This window comes from Pseudophryne corroboree, chromosome 6 (assembly GCF_028390025.1).
Source record: "Pseudophryne corroboree isolate aPseCor3 chromosome 6, aPseCor3.hap2, whole genome shotgun sequence".
NCBI classification, from domain to species: Eukaryota; Metazoa; Chordata; class Amphibia; order Anura; family Myobatrachidae; genus Pseudophryne; species Pseudophryne corroboree.
In genome coordinates this window covers 67,645,112-67,665,707 of record NC_086449.1, presented here as the reverse complement: position 1 = coordinate 67,665,707, position 20,596 = coordinate 67,645,112, and the positions used below count along the sequence as shown (strand labels likewise).

The following is a 20,596-nucleotide window of genomic DNA, read 5'->3' as shown; positions in this document are numbered from 1 at the left end:
GTAAAAAGGGGGACGCTGTCTGCTGTAATGTATAAAAGGGGCTCTACCTGGTGTAGTGGCGCTACTGTGCAGCGTAATTTGAATAATGTAGACTACTGTGCACCGTAGTATGAATTGCTATTATTTTGTGGACACGCCCCTTCCCCGTGAAGCCACGCCCCTATAAATTTCTCTCGCGTCTACGGCGTGCACTGCCCCTATCTTATATGGGGGGGAAGGGGGGGGGGGCGCGCCACTGTCGTTTCTTGCACACAGCGCTAAAATGCCTAGTTACGGCACTGATCTATTCAACAGGTACACAGCAGTCACATGACCTGTGATGTCAGGAGAAGCCCTAGTACAGTGAGGACTTCCTCCTCCACAGTGCCCCCGCCCACTCTCCTCCCCCTGCAGTCTTCCTCACCATCTCTTTTGTCCCCGCCCCGTCATCTCATGGGCTTTGAGTGACAGACAAAACTCCTCCCCTGTCACCGCCCAGTATACGCCCCCCTCCAAAGTGTTACCGCCCCCGTGTCTCCGTCCAGTCTCCTCCCCTCTGACTCTCCCGGCCGGAGCTGGTGACGTACCCTGGATGTAGCGGCGGGACGCGGGAGTGACGGTGACCGGCAGTAAGGTGAGCGCTGTGCCCGGTGTATCAGAGCCGCCTGTAGCCGCCATGCTTGGTGTGTGTGAGCTGCTTCCCGCACAGGGATGGGGGGTGAGTGAGCGGCGGGCGGGGGACGTGAGGCCTGTGTCTGTGCTGCAGCGTCATAATAAAGTGCACGTTATACCCCACAGGATGACATCACCGAGCTGAACTCACTGCCAGCCTGAGGGGTATAGTGACAGCAGCATCACCTCCAGCCTCAGCCTATAACGCACATGGACGTTATATATATATATATATATATATATATAACCTGTGTTTATACATGTTACTATTGAAGATCTGTTTATATGTCACATCCGTGTACATTGTGTATATACCTCATAGCTACCAGCATGTGAGTCTGTGTGCGCATTGCATGAAATTATATCCACAAGAATATACACTGCATAGAAATTGCTCACATTTTAGGGATTTGCCTCTGTGTAGATTCTTTATGTACTCACTCCTGTTACTATTTACCTCATGCAGTTGAATTTGTGCTGTATTATAACCACTCAGCCTCCAGGATTTTTCTCCCCAGGCATATGTTCTATATTTACCCTTACTGCAATTTACTTGATACAAGTTTTAGTTTTTAATCTGTGCACGTTCAGTATGTACTGACCGGGTATGGGACTGCATGTCGACAATTTAGGACATGGACAAAAGGTCGACATTGAAAAAGGTTGACGTGAGGTTTTTTTTTTTTGTCGTTTTCTTTGTAGAGTGAACGGGATTCACAATTCGTGCACCGCGTCCCCTCGCATGGCTCGCAAAGGTTCCTCGCTGCGCTCGGCACGGGTTACCTTTCCAAATTGTAGTCCATGTGGATCGTAAAGTATGAAAAAGTTAAAAAAATGAAGAAAAAAAAAGTGAAAAACTCGTGTTGACTTTTCCATGTCGACCTTTTGTCCATCGATCTACGGTGTGTCAACCTTTTTGGTGTCGACCTGGAGTCCAGATACCGTACTGACCACCACAGACACCTGTACTGCCTTATAGCTGTTCAACTGTGAGGGATCTGTTTCTGTGTGGATTCATTATGTGCTAAAGGTCTATGCAATTAATTCTATGCAACTGAATCTGTATTTCTCCGGTGGGGTCCACAGGTTATCCACAGGATTATAATGGGATATGATGGAGCGACAGCGGATTGGCACCAAACGATCACAAGCTTTCAGTCCTGCCAGGATGCAACGGGCCCGTCCATATATCCCCGCTCACTGGCTCAGCCAAATCAGTTTTTTGTTTAGTGCGGCAGGAGCCGGACCATGGTCAGAGGGCTGCTGTTCTTGGCAGCCTTAAGCTTTCTTTTTTAATTTTTTATAGTCTTACTATGGTTTTGAGCGATCTTTCTTAACAGCGTGTTATACGCATATTGGAAAGAGTCACTCCAACAACTCTCAGCTGGGTCGCAACAACGCTTACCCATGTGTACAGTGCTGTCTCGACGGGCGTCTGTGTCGGATATACTCGCAGGTCCAGCAGATGTTACCAGGCTGTGGCCGGAGCACGGGGAGAAGGTAAGGCATCGGTTCCATGTAGTCGGGGAATACGGTCACAGCCGCACTGTATTGGGTGCTCCAGCGCTAGGCCTCAGAGATCATAAAGCACCAGGATTAGTATGAGGCTGCGATCCCTAGGGTTGATGTCAGCAGTGGGGAGTTAGACGCTCTCCTGGTCGCCCCTCCCCCCAGTTCATGACCAGTTTCCGCGAGTGTCCCGCCATGAACTGTTGCCTCACTTCCGTCTCAGACGCTTCCACGAGGGGTCTCGGTCGCAGCATAGGTCGCTGCATCTGTGTTCACTAAACGCTACCGCGAGGAGACCCGTTCGCAGGCGTCTCTATGACCGGAGCGGCAGTGTACACTAGTAGCATCTGGATCCACTCAGCGTTTGCTAACGTATTAATCGATCTTGGAAGTGAGATAAGTCTCCCTGTATCCCACTCTACTGAGTACGGGTTATACAGCACTAAATTTCTATCTACTTTGTCAGTATGAATAGTTAAATGACTAATATATAACATGTGACTGCAGTGTGCGCAAATACGCGCTATAGCGCGTATTTTACCCGATAATTGACAGTGGTGACTCAAAAAAAAAAAAAATGCAGGGTCCCACAGGACGCGCTCTGACCAATCAGCAGCGCTGTCCTGTGCTGTCCGTCACTTTAACTTTCCAATGGCAGAGAAAGGGGAGGAAACCATGGAGAGCGTGATCTCCCGCCTTCTCCTCTCTGCTCTGTACGGGACCCGGCCAGAACATCCAGCCCGCTGTGTGTGGCTGAGGGCTGTCATCTCCGGCCGGGCATGAAGCTCTGCCACATCGGAAGAAGCCGTTCGCAGGGATCAAGACCGGGGAAGATGCAGCGGCAGGTGGCTGGGGGCACTGGCGCACGTAGGGGAAATGGGGTTGTGTGTTCTGAGTACCTACCCCCCGCAAGTCTAATCCATGCTGCTGCTGCACCGATAGTTTATTTCTTCAGATGCAGCCGCAGGGAGGCACTCGGGGCTTTAGAATCAGGGATCGCGGCAGGGGGGTAGCCATGGAGTTTTAGGAAAGCTGCTGCAGAGCAAACTGTAGCTTTTTACAGCGCAGCAGCTGACTGACTGCACTCCTCTCCTCAGCTCCGGACACAGGGTGAGAGTACGGGGCCAGTGAGTGAAGCTTGGTCTGCGGTGGTGGCTGCAACTTGTAAGTGCTCTACCTGGCGCAATGTGTATAACGTGCTGTACCCGGCGCAATGTGTATAACGTGCTGTACCCGGCGCAATGTGTATAACGTGCTGTACCCGGCGCAATGTGTGTAACGTGCTGTACCCGGCGCAATGTGTATAACGTGCTGTACCCGGCGCAAAATGTATAACGTGCTGTACTCGGTGCAAAGTGTGTAACGTGCTCTACCTGTGTGGTGTAATGTGAATTGGTACTGTTATGTAGCCATGCTCTTTCCCCATGAAGCCACACCCCTAAATTTTTGGTGCGCACCTTCGTCCTTCATTTCAAGTATGGCGTGGGGGAGCACCAATTTACTATCTCCCAAACGGCACTGAAATGTCTAGTTACAGCTCTGGTGCAGAGTGTCCTGTATGCTACACATCCCAGCAGCATTGTCACCCCCTCCTCCCCCTCGCAATACTTTTGTAGCGTCGAAATCAAGTCTGTTTTTATATTTGAATAATTAATAAGATTAATATGAACCTTCATTCCGATGGGACCCAGAAAAGGACAGGTAGGACCCCAATTTTTAAAAGGGAGGGGTCCGTGGGACCCACTTTTTTGGGGGCTCAGCGCGATCACTGTGACTGACTGCTAGTGTGATTGCTGACTTTATATATGTTTGTCAGTTGCTTCTTCTGGTCCTCAATGCTGGTGCATGGGTAGGGTCAGATTGATATCATTTTAGAATGTTAAAGTGATTACAGTCAAAAATTGTACAGTACACTGTTAAAGTGCTTTATCATGTCTAAGCGGCAAAAGTGACGAGGGTACACTCCTAGTAACACCAACACACATACCATGTTTGTCTTGCAAAACTGTATTTCTCATATGTCCTAGAGGATGCTGGGGATGCTTCAAGAACCATGGGGTATAGACGGGATCCGCAGGAGACATGGGCACACTATAAGACTTTGGGTGTGAACTGGCTCCTCCCTCTATGCCCCTCCTCCAGACTCCAGTTAGATTCCATGCCCAGTGAGACTGGATGCACGCTGAGGAGCTCTCCAGAGTTTCTCAGAAAAATACTTTTGTTAGGTTTATTATTTTCAGGGGGACCTGCTGGCAACAGGCTCCCTGCATCGTGGGACTGAGGGGAGAGAAGCAGACCTATTTCTCTGAGTTCAAAGGCTCTGCTTCTTAGATTACTGGATACCATTAGCTCCAGAGGGTTCGAACACTTGGTGCGCCTAGCTGCTTGTTCCCGGAGCCGCGCCGTCACCCCCTCACAGAGCCAGAAGACAGAAGCCGGGTGAGTATGAGAAGATCAGAAGACTTCAGTGTCGGCAGAAGACGGCGTTTGAGGTACCGCTCAGCGGTAGCGCTGTGCGCCATGCTCCCACACATAAAACGGCACTGCAGGGCACAGGGGGGGCGCCCTGGGCTGCATGGGAACCTCAAACAGCACTGGCATGAGTAAAAACTAGTTAAGGGACCCCCGCCAGTATAATTATAAATTTAAGCGGGACTGAAGCGCGCCATGTAGTGGGTGGCGCTTAGCCCACACAGCTCTGACCGGCGCCATTTTCTCTTCACAGATGCTGCAGAGACGCTGGCCCTGACCTCCACACTGTGGTACAAGTAACAGGGTGCAAAACAGAGGGGGGGCACAAGTGATTTGGTGCTAATTGAGATATATGCGCTAACAGGTCTGGGCAGTCTGTTTACTCGCTTCAGTACCGGGATAGGCGCTGGGTTGTGAGCTGGCAGAACTCCCTCTGTGTCTCTCTTACAGGCTTTGTTGTGGGTCTGTCTCCTATAGCTCCAGTGTGGTTGTGGGTGTCGGTACGTGTGTGTCGACATGGCTGAGTGCTCTTCCCAGGAGGAGGCTGGAGTGGGGACAGAAAATACTGTGAGAGTGACCGTGTCGGCACCGCCGACGGATGATTGGGTAAATATGTTGAGTGTTTTAAATGCAAATGTGACTCGGTTGACTAAAGGTGGGTACACACTAGTAGATATATCTGCAGATCAATTGATCTGCAGATATATCTATGTACGGATCGGGCAGTGTGCTGTGCATACACACTGCCAGATCCGTCGGGGGACTGACGTCATGAACTGGGCGGGCGTGTACACACGCCCGCCCAGTTCACCTGTCAATCACCGCCGGCCGCCGCAGCATGTGTACGGGCGGTCGGCTGACCGCCCCGTACACACACAGCGACGCGCCAATATATCGTTAGATATATTGGCTGTCGGCTGTGCTGCACGGCCGACGCGATACGTCTGTGAGCGACGGAGTTCACAGACGTATCGCCCGTACACACTGGGCGACGGTCCTTAAGAGATTTGATAAATCTGAGTCTAAGAACCAGACATGGAGGAAATCCATGGAGGATGCGTTGTCACAAGCCCAGACCCCTTCAGGGTTACAGCAACGTGCATTTACCCAGATAGCTGATACAGATACCGACACGGACTCTGATTCCAGTGTCCACTATAGTGATGCCAGAATAAATCCAAAACTGGCTAAGAGCATTCAGTACATGATTGTGGCGATTAAAAGAAGTGTTGCATATAACAGAGGACCCTGCTGTTCCTGATACAAGGGTCTGTATGTTTAAAGGAAAGAAACCTGAGGTAACGTTTCCTCCCTCTCATGAACTGAACGTGCTTTTTGAAAAGGCTTGGGAAAATCCTTACAAGAAGATACAGGTTCCCAAAAGAATTCCAGTGGCATATCCGTTTCCATTTGGGGACATTGAAAGGTGGGAGTCAACCCCCACGGTAGACAAATCTTTATCGTGTCTATCCAAAAAGGTGGCGCTTCCGTCTCTTGACACGGCAGCCCTAAAAGATCCTGCGGATAGTAAGCAGGAAAATACACTAAAATCCATTTATGTCACTACAGGGTCGCTACTCAGGCCTGCCGTTGCTTTGGCATGGGTGAGTAGCGCTATTGAAAAGTGGGCAGATAACTTATCATCTGAGGTAGATACCCTAGACAAGGATAGCGTGCTTTTGACTCTGGGTCATATCAGGGATGCTGCATCATATTTAAAAGAAGCTGTAAAAGATATTGGCCTTTTGGGATCAAGGGCCAATGCCATGGCAGTCTCAGCAAGGAGAGCATTGTGGATTCATCAATGGAATGCTGACGCTGACTCTAAGAAGGCGATGGAGTCTCTAGCATGTAACGGTAGGGTCTTGTTTGGTGACGGCCTCACTGACCTGGTGTCTATGGCTACCGCGTGTAAGTCTTCATTTTTACCTTATGTTCCTGCACAGCAGAAGAAAATGCCTCACTATCAGATGCAGTCCTTTCGGCCCAATAAATTCAAAAAAGTACAAGGGTCCTCCTTCCTTGCTGCGAGGGGAAGAGGAAGGGGAAAAAGGTCACAGGCTGTGGCAAGTTCCCAAGAGCAGAAATCCTCTCCGGCTTCTGCCAAATCCACCGCATGAAGCTGGGGCTCCTCTGCGGGAGTCCGCATCGGTGGGGGCACGTCTCCAACTCTTTAATCAGGTCTGGGTGCACTCGGACCTGGATCCTTGGATAGTAGAAATAGTAACCCAAGGATACAGGTTAGAGTTTCAAGACGTGCCCCCTCACCGATTTTTCAAATCGGCCTTGCCATCTTCTCTTCTAGAAAGAGAGGTAGTAAGCGCTGCGATACTAAAGTTGTGTCAAAATCAAGTAATTGTCACAGTGCCCCCGTCACAACAGGGGGAAGGCTTTTATTCGAGCCTGTTCATGGTCCCGAAGCCGGATGGCTCAGTCAGACAGACTCTGAACCTAAAATCCCTCAATTTCTTTCTAAAAAAATTCAAATTCAAGATGGAATCTCTTCGAGCAGTGATCTCCAGTCTGGAGGAGGGGGATATATCCTCCACATCAGGCTTACCTGAGATTTGCTGTTCAGGATTGTCATTACCAATTTCAGACGTTGCGTTTGGTCTGTCCATGGCTCCGTGGATTATCCCGTACTTGGACGATCTCATAAAGGCGAGATCCAAGGAGCAATTGCTGAAAAATGTTGCCCTTTCACTGACGATTCTGCAACAACATGGTTGGTTCCTAAATTTGCCAAAATCACTGATGGATCCGACGACACGACTGTCGTTCCTGGGTATGATTCTGGATACAGAATTGCAGAGAGTTTTTCTTCCAGTGGAAAAAGCTCTGGAAATACAGAACATGGTAAAACAGATTCTGAAACCAGCAAAGGTGTCAGTTCTTCAATGCACTCGGTTGCTGGGGAAGATGGTAGCGGCCTACAAGGCCATTCCGTATGGCAGGTTCCATGCCAAGGTGTTTCAGTGGGACCTGTTGGACAAGTGGTCCGGGTCTCACCTGGACATGCACCGGAAAATAATTCTATCTCCCAGGACCAGAATCTCCCTTCTGTGGTGGCTTCACAGTTCTCACCTTCTAAAGGGACGCAGGTTCGGGATTCAGGATTGGATCCTGGTGACCACAGATGCAAGCCTCCGAGGCTGGGGAGCAGTCACACAGGGAAAAAACTTTCAGGGAAAATGGTCACGCCAGGAAGCTTGTCTACACACAAACATTTTGGAATTAAGGGCCATTTACAACGGCATCCTGCAAGCAGAACATCTTCTTCGAGGTCTGCCTGTCTTGATTCAGTCAGACAACGCGACAGTAGTGGCGTACATAAACCGCCAAGGCGGAACAAGGAGCAGAGCGGCGATGGCCGAGGCCACAAAGATTCTTCGCTGGGCGGAAAGACATGCCAGCGCTCTGTCAGCAGTCTTCATTCAAGGAGTGGACAACTGGGAAGCAGACTTCCTCAGCAGACACGATCTCCACCCAGGAGAGTGGGGTCTTCATCGAGAGGTCTTTGCAGAAGTGACAAGTCGCTGGGGAGTTCCTCAAGTAGACATGATGGCGTCCCGCCTCAACAAGAAACTTCAGAGATATTGTTCCAGGTCAAGGGACCCTCAAGCGATAGCGGTGGACACCCTAGTGACACCGTGGGTGTTTCCGTCGGTATATGTGTTCCCTCCACTTCCACTCATTCCAAAAGTGATAAAAATTATAAGAAGAACAAGGGTTCAGGCGATCCCCATTGTTCCGGATTGGCCAATAAGTGCCTGGTATCCAGATCTTTAGGAGTTGCTCATAGAAGATCCCTGGCCTCTTCCTCTTCGGGAGGACCTGTTGCAACAGGGGCCGTACGTGTATCAAGACTTATCGTGGCTGCGTTTGATGGCGTGGCGTTTGAATGCCAAATGCTAGCCCGAAAGGGTATTCCCAGTGAAGTCATTCCCACACTTCTTCAGGCTAGAAAAGAAGTAACGGCAAAGCATTACCACCGTATTTGGAGAAAATATGTGTCTTGGTGTGAATCCAAGAAGGCTCCTACGGAAGAATTTCACCTTGGGCGTTTGCTTCATTTTCTACAAGCAGGTGTGGATGCGTGCCTAAAGTTAGGCTCTATTAACGTACAGATTTCGGCCTTGTCGATCTTTTTTTCAGAAAGAATTGTCCTCCCTTCCAGAAGTTCAGACCTTCGTAAAAGGCGTGCTACACATCCAACCTCCATTTGTGCCTCCTGTGGTACCATGGGATCTTAATGTGGTGTTGCAGTTCCTGCAATCGCATTCGTTTGAACCTTTGCGCAAGGTTGAGTTAAAATTCCTTACTTGGAAAGTAGTCATGTTGTTGGCGTTGTCGTCCGCAAGGCGAGTGTCTGAGTTGGCGGCTTTGTCTCACAAAAGCCCCTATTTGATTTTCCATGCTGATAGAGCGGAGTTGAGAACTCATCAGCAATTTCTACCAAAAGTGGTTTCATCATTTCACGTGAACCAGCCTATTGTGGTGCCAGTGGCTACTGATGCCTTGGCGGATTCAAAGTCTCTTGATGTGGTCAGAGCTTTGAAGATCTATGTCGCCAGAACGGCTCAGATTAGGAAAACAGGGGCACTGTTTGTCCTGTGGGCTACCCAACAAGATTGGGGCTCCTGCTTCTAAGCAGACTATTGCGCGCTGGATTTGTAATACGATTCAGCAGGCTCATTCTACAGCAGGATTGCCGTTACCGAAATCGGTAAAAGCCCATTCTACCAGGAAGGTGGGCTTATCCTGGGCGGCTGCCCGGAGAGTCTCGGCGTTACAGCTTTGCCAAGCTGCTACTTGGTCGGGATCAAACACCTTTGCAAAGTTTTACAAGTTTGATATCCTGGCTGAGGAGGACCTCTTGTTTGGTCAATCGATGCTGCAGAGTCATCCGCACTCTCCCGCCCGTTCTAGAGCTTTGGTATAAACCCCATGGTTCTTGAAGCATCCCCAGCATCCTCTAGGACGTATGAGAAAATAGGATATTAATACCTACCAGTAAATCCTTTTCTCTTAGTCCATAGAGGATGCTGGGCGCCCGTCCCAGTGCGGGCTGTATCTGCAGTTTGGTTATAGTTACGCTGATGTTGCGTTGAGTTCAGTCAATCTGTATCTGTTGTTGGTCATGTCATTGCATGCGTTGTTTGTTGAATGCCATGTTGTACAGCGTGTTGGAGGTGTGAGCTGGTATGTAACTCACCTTAGTTTAAATTAATTAAATAAATCCTTTTCCTCGAAATGTCCATCTCCCTGGGCACAGTTCCTATAACGAGTCTGGAGGAGGGGCATAGAGGGAGGAGCCAGTTCACACCCATTCAATGTCTTATAGTGTGCCCATGTCTCCTGCGGATCTGGTCTATACCCCATGGTTCTTGAAGAATTCCCAGCATCCTTTATGGACTAAGAGAAAAGGATTTACCGGTAGGTATTAAAATCCTATTTATCCTCTCAGGATCTGGCACAGGATGGTTTATGTGCAGATTGTTTTGCGTTTCTGCAGATTACAAGGCAGATCCCTGTTCAACGTCAGGTACAGACAGATCCACCTTGGGTGATGTTTGCACAGACATTGTCTAGTATAACTGAACGGGTAATTCCTACAGCTTCGCTAATAGGAATAGGGTACACTAATAACCCATACATGCAGCTCCCTACCTACGGTATACCATTTCCCTCATCAGCTTCTCTAAAGAGACAAGCTGATAAACCAAGTGTAAGTAAACCGTCAACTTCACAGGTTACACGGGATGATTCATCGGATGATGAAAGCTCTATATACTCTACTTTGGCATACGAAGAACAAGTAGAAGGTCTAAGCTCAGTGGATAAAGCTGAGTTAATTAGAGCAATAAAAGTCATTCTATCCTTAGAGGATTCAGCAGATCCTGTGTTAAAAGCCAAGGAACCTGTATTTAAACGGCCCAAAGTAGATAAAACTGAGTTTCCAGGGTCAGACCAACTAACAGAAATCATGGAGGAGGCTTGGGCTACACCCAGTAAAAAATATAGAATTCCCAAAAAATGGGATTCAAATTATCCTTTTCCAGCTGGGGACTGTTTAAAATGGGAAATGGCTCCCAAAGTAGATACACATGTCATTCGATTAGTGCGAAAATCTATATTGCCTTTGCCATCAACGTCATTGGATGATGTCACGGATAGAAGAGTGGATGGTTTTCTGAAAACCATATTTTCTCTGTCTGGGGCAGTCATAAGGCCAGCTATGGCTTCAGCTTGGATGGCAAAAGCAGTTGCCTGGATAGAGGTACTGGAAGACGGTCTTTCAGCACCTTCAAGGGAGCAAGAATCCTATATAGCTCATATAAAACAGGCTGCAATATTTTTGGAAGAAGCAACATTAGATATGGGCCCTATCGCCTCCAGGGCATCAGCTTCAACAATAGCTGCTCGCAGATAAGTTTGGTTACGTACATGGAAAGCTGATTCAGAATCTAAGAAGGTTCTGGAATCTTTGCCTTTTACGGGAAGTATTCTGTTTGGTAAATAATTCACAGATATTCTGGAGTCAGAAGCAGACTCCAAAAAGGTAAAATTTCCTTCCACATATAACTCCAAACGTAGGGGTCCTACTTTTCGGCCCTTTGGGTCACAAGGAAAAGCAAAAAGTGATTGTGAGCAGCCCCAATATAATAAATTTGGTAAGGCGAAAAAAAGCAATTGGCTACCAGAACGCCAGCATCCAAACCAGAGAATAAGCCATCAGCCTGATGGTGTGGGCCTCCACCTGAGGGACGCTATGTTAGGGGGCCGACTTCTTCAGTTTGCACAGATATGGCAGCAGTCTACAACAGATCCCTGGGTGCAAGAAGTGGTATCTCTAGGTTATGTTTTTCCTCTTCTGTTCTTCTACAACAGCCCATCTCGGGTAGAGATTAAGGCCAGGGCTTTAGAAGAAGCGGTTCAGAAATTGCTTCTGTCAGGAGTAATCATTCCAGTACCTCCTGCACAACAGGGACGGGGTTTTTACTCCAACCTGTTTTTGGTTCAGAAGCCAAATGGGTTATTCTGGCCAATTCTCAATCTCAAAATGCTGAACAAATACATTTGGGTCCCACGTTTTCACATGGAGACATTACACTCCATAGTTTTGGCCATGGAACCAGGGGATTATATGGTATCCCTGGATATTCAGAATGCTTACCTACATGTTCCTATAGCACTGTCCCATCAGTGCTATCTCAGGTTTGCTATCCTCCAGCAGCATTTTCAGTTCCAGGCATTACTGTTTGGGTTAGCAACGGCACCCAGAGTATTTACCAAAATCATGGTGGTTATGGCAGCTTATCTTTGCAAGCAGGGGATAAGAGTTTTTCCATACCTCGATGACCTGTTAATTCTGGCACAATCGCAGGAATTGTTCTTGGACCATCTCCAACAGACAATAACATGTCTGCAGAGGCACGGATGGCTCATAAATTGGGCAAAATCATCTCTAGTTCCGTCACAACGGATGACTCACTTGCGGGCTGTACTGGATTCAAGTATGCAGAAAATACTTTTACCTCCGGACAAGATAGCCAAGGTACAGTCAAGGACTCAGAAGTTGTTACATAGTCAAACAATATCCATCCACGCAGCGATGCGACTGATGGGTTTGATGGTGTCAACAATCGCCATGGTGGAGTATGCACAATTCCACTCAAGACCTCTGAGCGTCTGATTCTGGCCAGATGGAATGGAATACATCAGACAATAAAGAAACAAGACTATGGTACTTTCACACAATGTAAGAAAGTCATTAGCCTGGTGGCTATAAACATCCCATCTAGACAAAGGGAGACCCTTTTGGATATCAGATTGGGAGATCCTGACAACAGATGCCAGTCTTCAGGGCTGGGGAGCAGCGTCCGGAAGATTATGGTTCCAGGGACAATGGACCACAGAAGAAAGTCGCCTGCCAATAAATCTGTTAGAACTTCGGGCCATATACATGGCACTGATTCAGGCAAAGGACACTCTTCAGATCCGCTCGGACAATGTAACGGCGGTAGCATACCTCAACCATTAGGGAGGAACGCGCAGTCAAACAGCAATGAAGGAGGTAAGTCACATACTAAAATGGGCAGAACTCCATCTTCCAGCATTGTCCGCAGTATTCGTTCCGGGAGTCCTAAACTGGGAAGCGGACATTCTCAGTTGACACGCCATTCAGGCAAGCAAATGGGCTCTAAACCCAGAAGTCTTTCAGACTCTGGTAGATATGTGGGGTTTGCCAGAGAGAGATCTCACGGCGTCCCGTCTGAACAACAAAGTACCCATATACGGGTCAAGAACAAAGGATCCGGGAGCGATCTTTGTGGACGCTCTGTCAGTGAAATGGGACTCTCATCTGGCATATTTGTTTCCTCCGATCATCCTGTTATCCAGGGTGGTGAGGAAGATAAAAGAAGCAAAAGGTGCCGTGATTCTAATAGCTCTGGCTTGGCCCAGAAGGCATTGGTACACAGATCTGCAGAGAATGTCGATGGATGCTCCACTTCTGCTTCCCCAACATCCAGATCTACTAATGCAGGGTCCTTGTTATCACAGGCATCTGGATCGACTATCGTTGACGGCGTGGCACTTGAAACCTCTATCCCGAAGTCAAGAGGATTCTCACAACAGGTAATTCAAACAATGCTCAGAGCAAGGAAACCCTCCTCAGCTCGCATTTATCATCGAATATGGCAGGCCTATATTCATTGGTGCAGTGAAAGAAATATGGACCCGAAATCTTTCCAAATTTCTAGGGTCTTAGATTTCCTTCAGGAAGGAATGGATAAAGGTTTGAAAGTGGCTTCCTTGAGAGTACAAGTATCAGCATTGACTGTGTGGTTCCAAAAGAAAATTGCCAATTTACAGGATGTGCGTACTTTCTTCGAGGGAATGCTGCGCATTCAACCCCCTTTTGTTCCTCCTACAGTGCCTTGGGACTTAAATTTAGTCCTCAAAGCCTTTCAAGTTGCTCCATTTGAACCACTTAATAAAGTGGATCTTAAATGGTTGACAACTAAAGTTCTCTTTCTACTGACTATGGCATCGGCTAGAAGAGTGTCAGATTTAGGAGCGCTGTCATGTCGTTCTCCTTTTCTAATTTTTTTTTATCCAGATAAAGCAGTTCTTAGAACTAGGTCTGGGTATCTTCCTAAGGTGGTGTCTAAATTCCACCTTAATGAAGAACTTGTAGTCCCGGCTTTTCAGGTATCGGGACTGTCTGCGGGAGATGCGTCGCTGGATGTAGTCCAGGCATTAAGGATCTACGGGGATCATAGATCCAGTGCCATCAGAAAGACAGATCCTCTCTTGTGAAATCCGTAGAGAATGAAGAGAGAATGACCTGCTACTAAACAGATGCTGGCAAGATGGCTTCGAATGACGATTTCAGAAGCATATTCTCGTGCTGATCTCCCTGTTCTGGCTAATGTCTCTGCTCACTCTACTAGTAAGGTAGGTCCTTCATGGGCAGCACAAAATGGTGCTTCAGCAGAACAGATATGTAAGGCAGCCACATGGTCTTCCATTAACACATTCATTAGACATTATGCCTTGGATACTTTTGCCTCTCATGACGCTAAATTTGGGCGCAAGGTTCTCCTGTCCAATCAGTAGCGTCCCCACCACTAAATTGCTTTGAGAAATCCCATTGTTATCCTGTGGATAACCTGTGGACCCTGCCGGAGAAATATACATTATGGTAAGAACTTACCGTTGATAACGGTATTTCGCCTAAGTTCACAGGTTCCACAGGGATCCCACCCTGACGCACCTGATTTGAGGATCTTTCTACTCACTGAACCTCTTCCTTCTTGTACGGAAGGGTGTGCATGTGTGTTCTTCTTGCCTAATTAGGGCTTTATATGATGCTCTTGCCTAAATGCTTTGGAATACAACTGATTTGCCTGAGCCAGTGGGTGGGGATATATGGATAGGCCCGTTGCATCCTGGGAGGACTGAAAGCTTGTGATCGTTTGGTGCCAATCCGCTGTCGCTCCATCATATCCCATTGTTATAACCTGTAGAGAAATACCGTTATCAACAGTAAGTTCTTACCATAACGTATATATCATCCTCATGTGCTGCAGGGATTTGTCTCTGCAGACTCTTTAGGGGGAATTCAAATGTTTGAGAATTCGGTTGGGTGTCTGTTTTTTCATGTCTATTAGATTGGAAAAAAACAGACACTCAACTGACTTTTCAAACAATTGAATCTCTCCCATTATGTACTCCCTTTGTTTGCAATTTAACCTGCACATGAACTGACACACTAACTGGAATGCACGAGTACTTTATTTGTCCATTACTACTGCTGTGCATAACACACACACACACACACACACACACACACACACACACACAACACACACACACACACACACACACGTATGAGTTGTACATGTTGGAGGTCAGTGGCTCTTGCTGACAGAGTGTGAAGGGACACAAAAAGGGGGTTATATCTGTAAGGTGCACACTTAAGTGAAAAAAATCATGATTTTTTTTCTCTTACCTCCTAGGGGATACTGGGAATCCATTAGTTCCATGGGGTATAGACTGGTCCACAAGGAGCCATGGGCACTTTAAGAGATTAATAGTGTGCGCTGGCTCCTCCATCTATGTCCCTCCTACCAGACTCTGTTTAGAAAATGTGCCCGGAGGAGCCGGTCACATTTCTGGAAGCTCCTGAAGAGTTTTCTGCATTTGTTTTATATATTTGTTATTTTCAGGCAGGACTGGATGGCACCAGCCTGCCTGCTTCGTCGGACTTAGGGGGGGAACGGGCCAACCTCTTGAAGGGTTAATGGGTCCCGTTCCTCACTGACAGGACACTAGCTCCTGAGGGAACTATTCGCAAGCCCAACCACGGCGAGCGTACATTCCCGCAGCATGCCGCCACCCCTAACAGAGCCAGAAGACTGAAGAGTGGTGAGTACTAAGCCGGCGTCCCGGTTAGCCGGTTGCCGGCCTTTATGGTGACATGAGGGTACGGAGACGCACGGCTTCTACATGGGATGGCTGGGTCTCCAGACTCATTAGACATTGCAGATGAACAGCTTCTGAGGGGACAAACTGAGTCTCAGTACACTATATGTGTACACAGTACCCAGACTGGCATTACAGACTTAAAAGGGGACTGACTCCATTTTAGGCACAAAATCACCTCAGCCACTATGAGTGGATTCAGCAGCTCAACAGCGCCATTTTCCCTCTGCAGTGGATACAGACGCTGACTGACGGGGACATGCAGCTCTCCGGAGAGACTCCAGATTACCTCAACGGTACCAAGGGTCATAGCAGGGGAGGAGCGATTATTAGTGTACTGAGTCCCTAATCTAGGTACTTAGTCTGTGACCCGGCTAAGCTTGGCATTAGCGGTAAGGGTGCTGTGTGCTGGCTCCATACTATCTCTGTCTCTCCCTGGAAGAGCTCTTTGTGGGTTAATTGTGCATTTAACTTTTTCCTGTGTGTGTGTGCTGTCACAGTTGCAATATGTCAGGCAGAGAGTGTGTTTCATGTAAAACACAGTGTTCCTCTTCTCACGGGGTTCACTACTGTGTACTCGGTGTAGTGTACCGTCCCATGCAAGCGGGGCAGAGCCAGCATGGCTGGACTCCATTAAGGGAATGATTTCCAATATTTCTACTAAATTGTCCCGCAATGAGAATAAGACAGTCTATGGATGAGTTTATGAAGAGACTGAGTACCCAAACCAACGTCTCAGTCCCCTGCCATTTGTCCGCAAAAACGTACTTTGGCCCATATCCTGCAGTCTCACTCTGATGATGAAGGGTCAGACATGGAGGAGGGGGAGGTTGACTCAGAGGAGGGGGAGGCTACTCTGTCACAAGGAATAGATTCACTCATAGAGGATATCAGAGACGTTCTGCAGATCCCTGATAAGGTGACAGAGGAGAGTGAGGAATCTTATTTTAATGTAAAAAACAAATCCTGTTTGAAGAACCGTGGTTTAATCCTGATAGCAACCTTTTAGGGATTTGGAATTTCCTATCACCGATAGTGGATGCATCAGTGTCCAGGCTGCCACGAAAAATAGTATTCCCTGTCCCAGGTGCAGCCTTCCTGAATGACACGGCTGATTGTAGAATTGAGACCGCACTCAAATCCTTGTATACAGCTGCTGGGATAGCCCAGAGACCCACTATAGCATGTGGGTGGATTACTAAAACCATTGTCAAAATGGTTGTGTAACATAATTGAGGGGTTACATACCTTATCTCAGGGGGAGATTATTTTTGCTCCTGCAACATACACAGGACTCTGCAAACTTTATGGTGGAAGCTATAAAAGAAATAGGCTTGCTTAATGCACGCACTACTGCTATGGCAGTGTCAGGCTTATGGCTATGCCAGTGGACTGCTCCAGGAAAGGCGTGAAAGGCCTACCCTTCACAGGAGAGGCCTTATTTGTAGATGAACTAGACAAATGGATCTCCAAAGCTACTGCGGGTAAGTCCACATATCTTCCTTCTGCAGCTCCCCCAGCCAGGAAGGCTTACTCGGGTTCCAATTTACAGTCCTTTTGGACGGCCAAGTGTAGCGGCAAAACCAGAGGTACTTCTACAGCCACCAGGGGTGCTAGAGGTAAACCACACAAACCAGCAACTGCCGGTTCTCAGAAACAGATCTCAAGCTCTGCTTCCTCACAACCTTCAGAATGACGGTGGGCCGCGATGCATGGAAGATAGGTGGGTGGCAGCCCGGCTAAAATTCTAAAGTCACATCTGGACAAGTTCGTACCAGGATTCCTGGGTCATAGATCTTATTTACCAGGGCTACAGACTGGAGTTCCAGAAGCTCCCACCTCCCAGATTCTTCAAATCAGGCTTACCATTTTCTCAAGAGGCAAGTAATACTTTACAGGACGCCATTCAAAAACTGATACAGACTCAGGTCATTGTTCCAGTTCCACGTCATCTGCAAAACAAGGGGTATTATTCCTTCTTGTTTGTAGTACCAAAACTGGACGGTTCGGTAAGACCAATTTTGAACCTCAAGTCGTTGAACCCGTACTTACGAGTGTTCAAATTTAAGATAGAGTCTTTGAGATTGGTGATTTCAGGTCTGGAGGAGGGGGAATTCCTAGTGTCTCTGGATATCAAGGATGCGTACTTTCACATTCCGATCTGGCTGCCTCATCAGCCTTATCTACTGTTTGCATTGCAGGACTGTCACTACAAGTTCTAGGCCCTGCTGTTTGGTCTCTCCATGGCACCGAGAGTGTTCACTAAAGTGATGGCAGAGATGATGTTTCTACTCCGCAAACAGGGAGTGAACATAATTCCGTACCTGGACGATCTTCTGATAAAGGCACCGTCCAGGGAGTGGTTGTTGGACAGCATTGGCCTTTCAACCAGACTACTCCTGGTTCACAGGTGGATTCTGAACTTACCAAAATCTCACCTGGATCCAACGCAGAGGCTTCCTTTCCTCAGAATTATTCTCGACACTGAATTTCAGAGAGTGTTCCTTCCCTTGGAAAAGGCAATGGTAATCCAGTCGATGGTTCAGGCTGTCCTGAAGCCAACCCGGATCTCGGTGCATCTGTGCATTCGCCTTCTGGGGAAAATGGTGGCCTCTTACGAAGCAATTCAGTACAGAAGGTTTCATGCAAGGCCCTTCGAGCTCGATCTGTTGGACAAATGGTCTGGATCGCATATTCACATGCACCAGAGGATCTGTCTTTTGCAAAAAACCAGGATCTCTCTTCTGTGGTGGCTTCAGACTTCTCACCTAGTCGAGGGTCGACAGTTCGGGATTCAGAATTGGATTCTGCTAACCACAGACGCAAGCCTTAGAGGTTGGGGAGCAGTCACCCAGGAGGTGCAGTTTCAGGGAAGATGGTCAAGTCAGGAAGTCGTCCTTCCAATCAACATCCTGGAACTTAGGGCTATATACAACATCTCTTCTTCAGAATCAGGCCTCATCTCTTCTTCAGAATCAGGCCATTCATGTCCAGTCAGGCAATGTGACAGCAGTGCAACAAAAACAGACTTAACTCTAGTTCATATGTGCGCCCCAATAAAACAAAATGTTAATTGATAGAAAGATGTACTCCCCTGGTTTAGCACTCCTCTTCACAATTTCTTTTCCCTCCAAATGCGGCGTATGTGACATAAAAGAAGGGAGAAAAAATGCAAAAAAACCTTTGTGTAGTATTGTTTGAGTATAAATACACATTCAAGGTAATAAACAATTGCCACACCAGTGATATGTAAATTTGAGTCGGGGTATTAAACCCCTAAACCAAACCACTCACAATCGTGAGGAGAAGAGGCATAAATGATTATACATTAGTGGAACACAGTCACCATGAATCTCAGGGGATGCCCCCTTCAGCAAAGAACTCACAAAAGAATATATTATTTAAGGCGTAGTATATATTCCATCCTCATAACTTCATCATATAGAGAAAATGAGAGACGGGGGATATCCCCTTCACCAAAAAACTCACAATCTGAGCCTTGTGTAAAAGCAAAGCAGGTGGGTCTTTATTTTCTTTAAAATTCACAGCCAACTTCCACGGTAAGTCCTCAATGTAAAGCGAGAGAATATACCAGTGTTGGATATTAAACACTTTATTCAATTTCCATTAAAAAACTTAAGAGGGCATACCCGGTTTAGAGAGATTTCCAGGAATATGGTAATGTGTGCATGAAAAACGGGGCCCCGTTTCAGCAGTCCTAGAGTTCCCTCCTTGCCAGGTAACGTCCCTCTTGTTAACACAGGTGCCCCCACCAACGCGTTTCAATCCTCCACGGATCTTTGTCAAGGTGTATGGGGTAACCTGAAAAGTGTGCAATTTATACCTAGTAAATGAATAATACAGTGCAGGTGTACATAATTGATGATTCCAACCCTCCCTCTGTGTATCCATAAACCCTAGTCTCCATAGGGTACAATCTTCTAAATAGTTCATGGTCCCGGCTCGATCCATGCCCATCCTAATATGGCCGCTTGGTCACTTCCGTCCGGTTCCAAGATGGCGTCCGCCCCACTTCCGTCGGCGGCATGATGTACGATCCTCCGTGTCCTCCTATGTGTTACTCGGCGTTGTTTCGGCGGGTGACGTCAGTTCCGCTCTCACCGGAAGTGCGTCCCGCGATCTATATTGACCTATATTTTTAAATATAAAACCTTGTTACCCTTGGGTCTTAACAGTGATTTTGAGCTCCAATGGTTTTTATAAATAAGTTTTATCATGCCATTTTTATAAAAGATTAATCTTTTAGAATATGCAGGAAGTTTTCACTATAGGTATGGTTTTTTAATGTTTATTTTAAATCGCACATTATTCTTAAAAATGTTACATGGAAGTTCTATTTCTTTGCACCTAAGGCACTTTAAAGTCTGTGGCTAGCCCGGTCACCATGGTAACCTTTATAAGGAGTGGAAAATGTAGACCATGTGGAACTAAAGATTTGGGGACGAGAGAGATAGAAGATCGCGGGACGCACTTCCGGTGAGAGCGGAACTGACGTCACCCGCCGAAACAACGCTGAGTAACACATAGGAGGACACGGAGGATCGTACATCATGCCGCCGACGGAAGTGGGGCGGACGCCATCTTGGAACCGGACTGAAGTGACCAAGCGGCCATATTAGGATGGGCATGGATCGAGCCGGGACCATGAACTATTTAGAAGATTGTACGCTATGGAGACTAGGGTTTATGGATACACAGAGGGAGGGTTGGAATCATCAATTATGCACACCTGCACTGTATTATTCATTTACTAGGTATAAATTGCACACTTTTCAGGTTACCCCATACACCTTGACAAAGATCCGTGGAGGATTGAAACGCGTTGGTGGGGGCACCTGTGTTAACAAGAGGGACGTTACCTGGCAAGGAGGGAACTCTAGGACTGCTGAAACGGGGCCCCGTTTTTCATGCACACATTACCATATTCCTGGAAATCTCTCTAAACCGGGTA

The 20,596-nt window shown here is 47.4% G+C and overlaps 1 protein-coding gene across 4 annotated transcripts in view; it reads left to right on the top strand.

The window, feature by feature from the left end:
• Window positions 1–505: 505 nt before the first annotated feature.
• Window positions 506–20,596, top strand: part of LOC134934821 (gastrula zinc finger protein XlCGF17.1-like) — a 33,646-nt gene continuing 13,555 nt past the window's right edge. Inside the window, exon 1 of one of the 4 annotated variants that reach the window (XM_063930169.1) lies at window positions 506–613. The gene's annotated coding sequence lies outside the window, so the exon portion shown is untranslated. Of the gene's footprint in view, window positions 698–912; window positions 984–14,622; window positions 14,686–20,596 lie in introns of those variants that run through there. The other 3 variants (XM_063930170.1, XM_063930172.1, XM_063930171.1) reach the window with 3 other exon arrangements.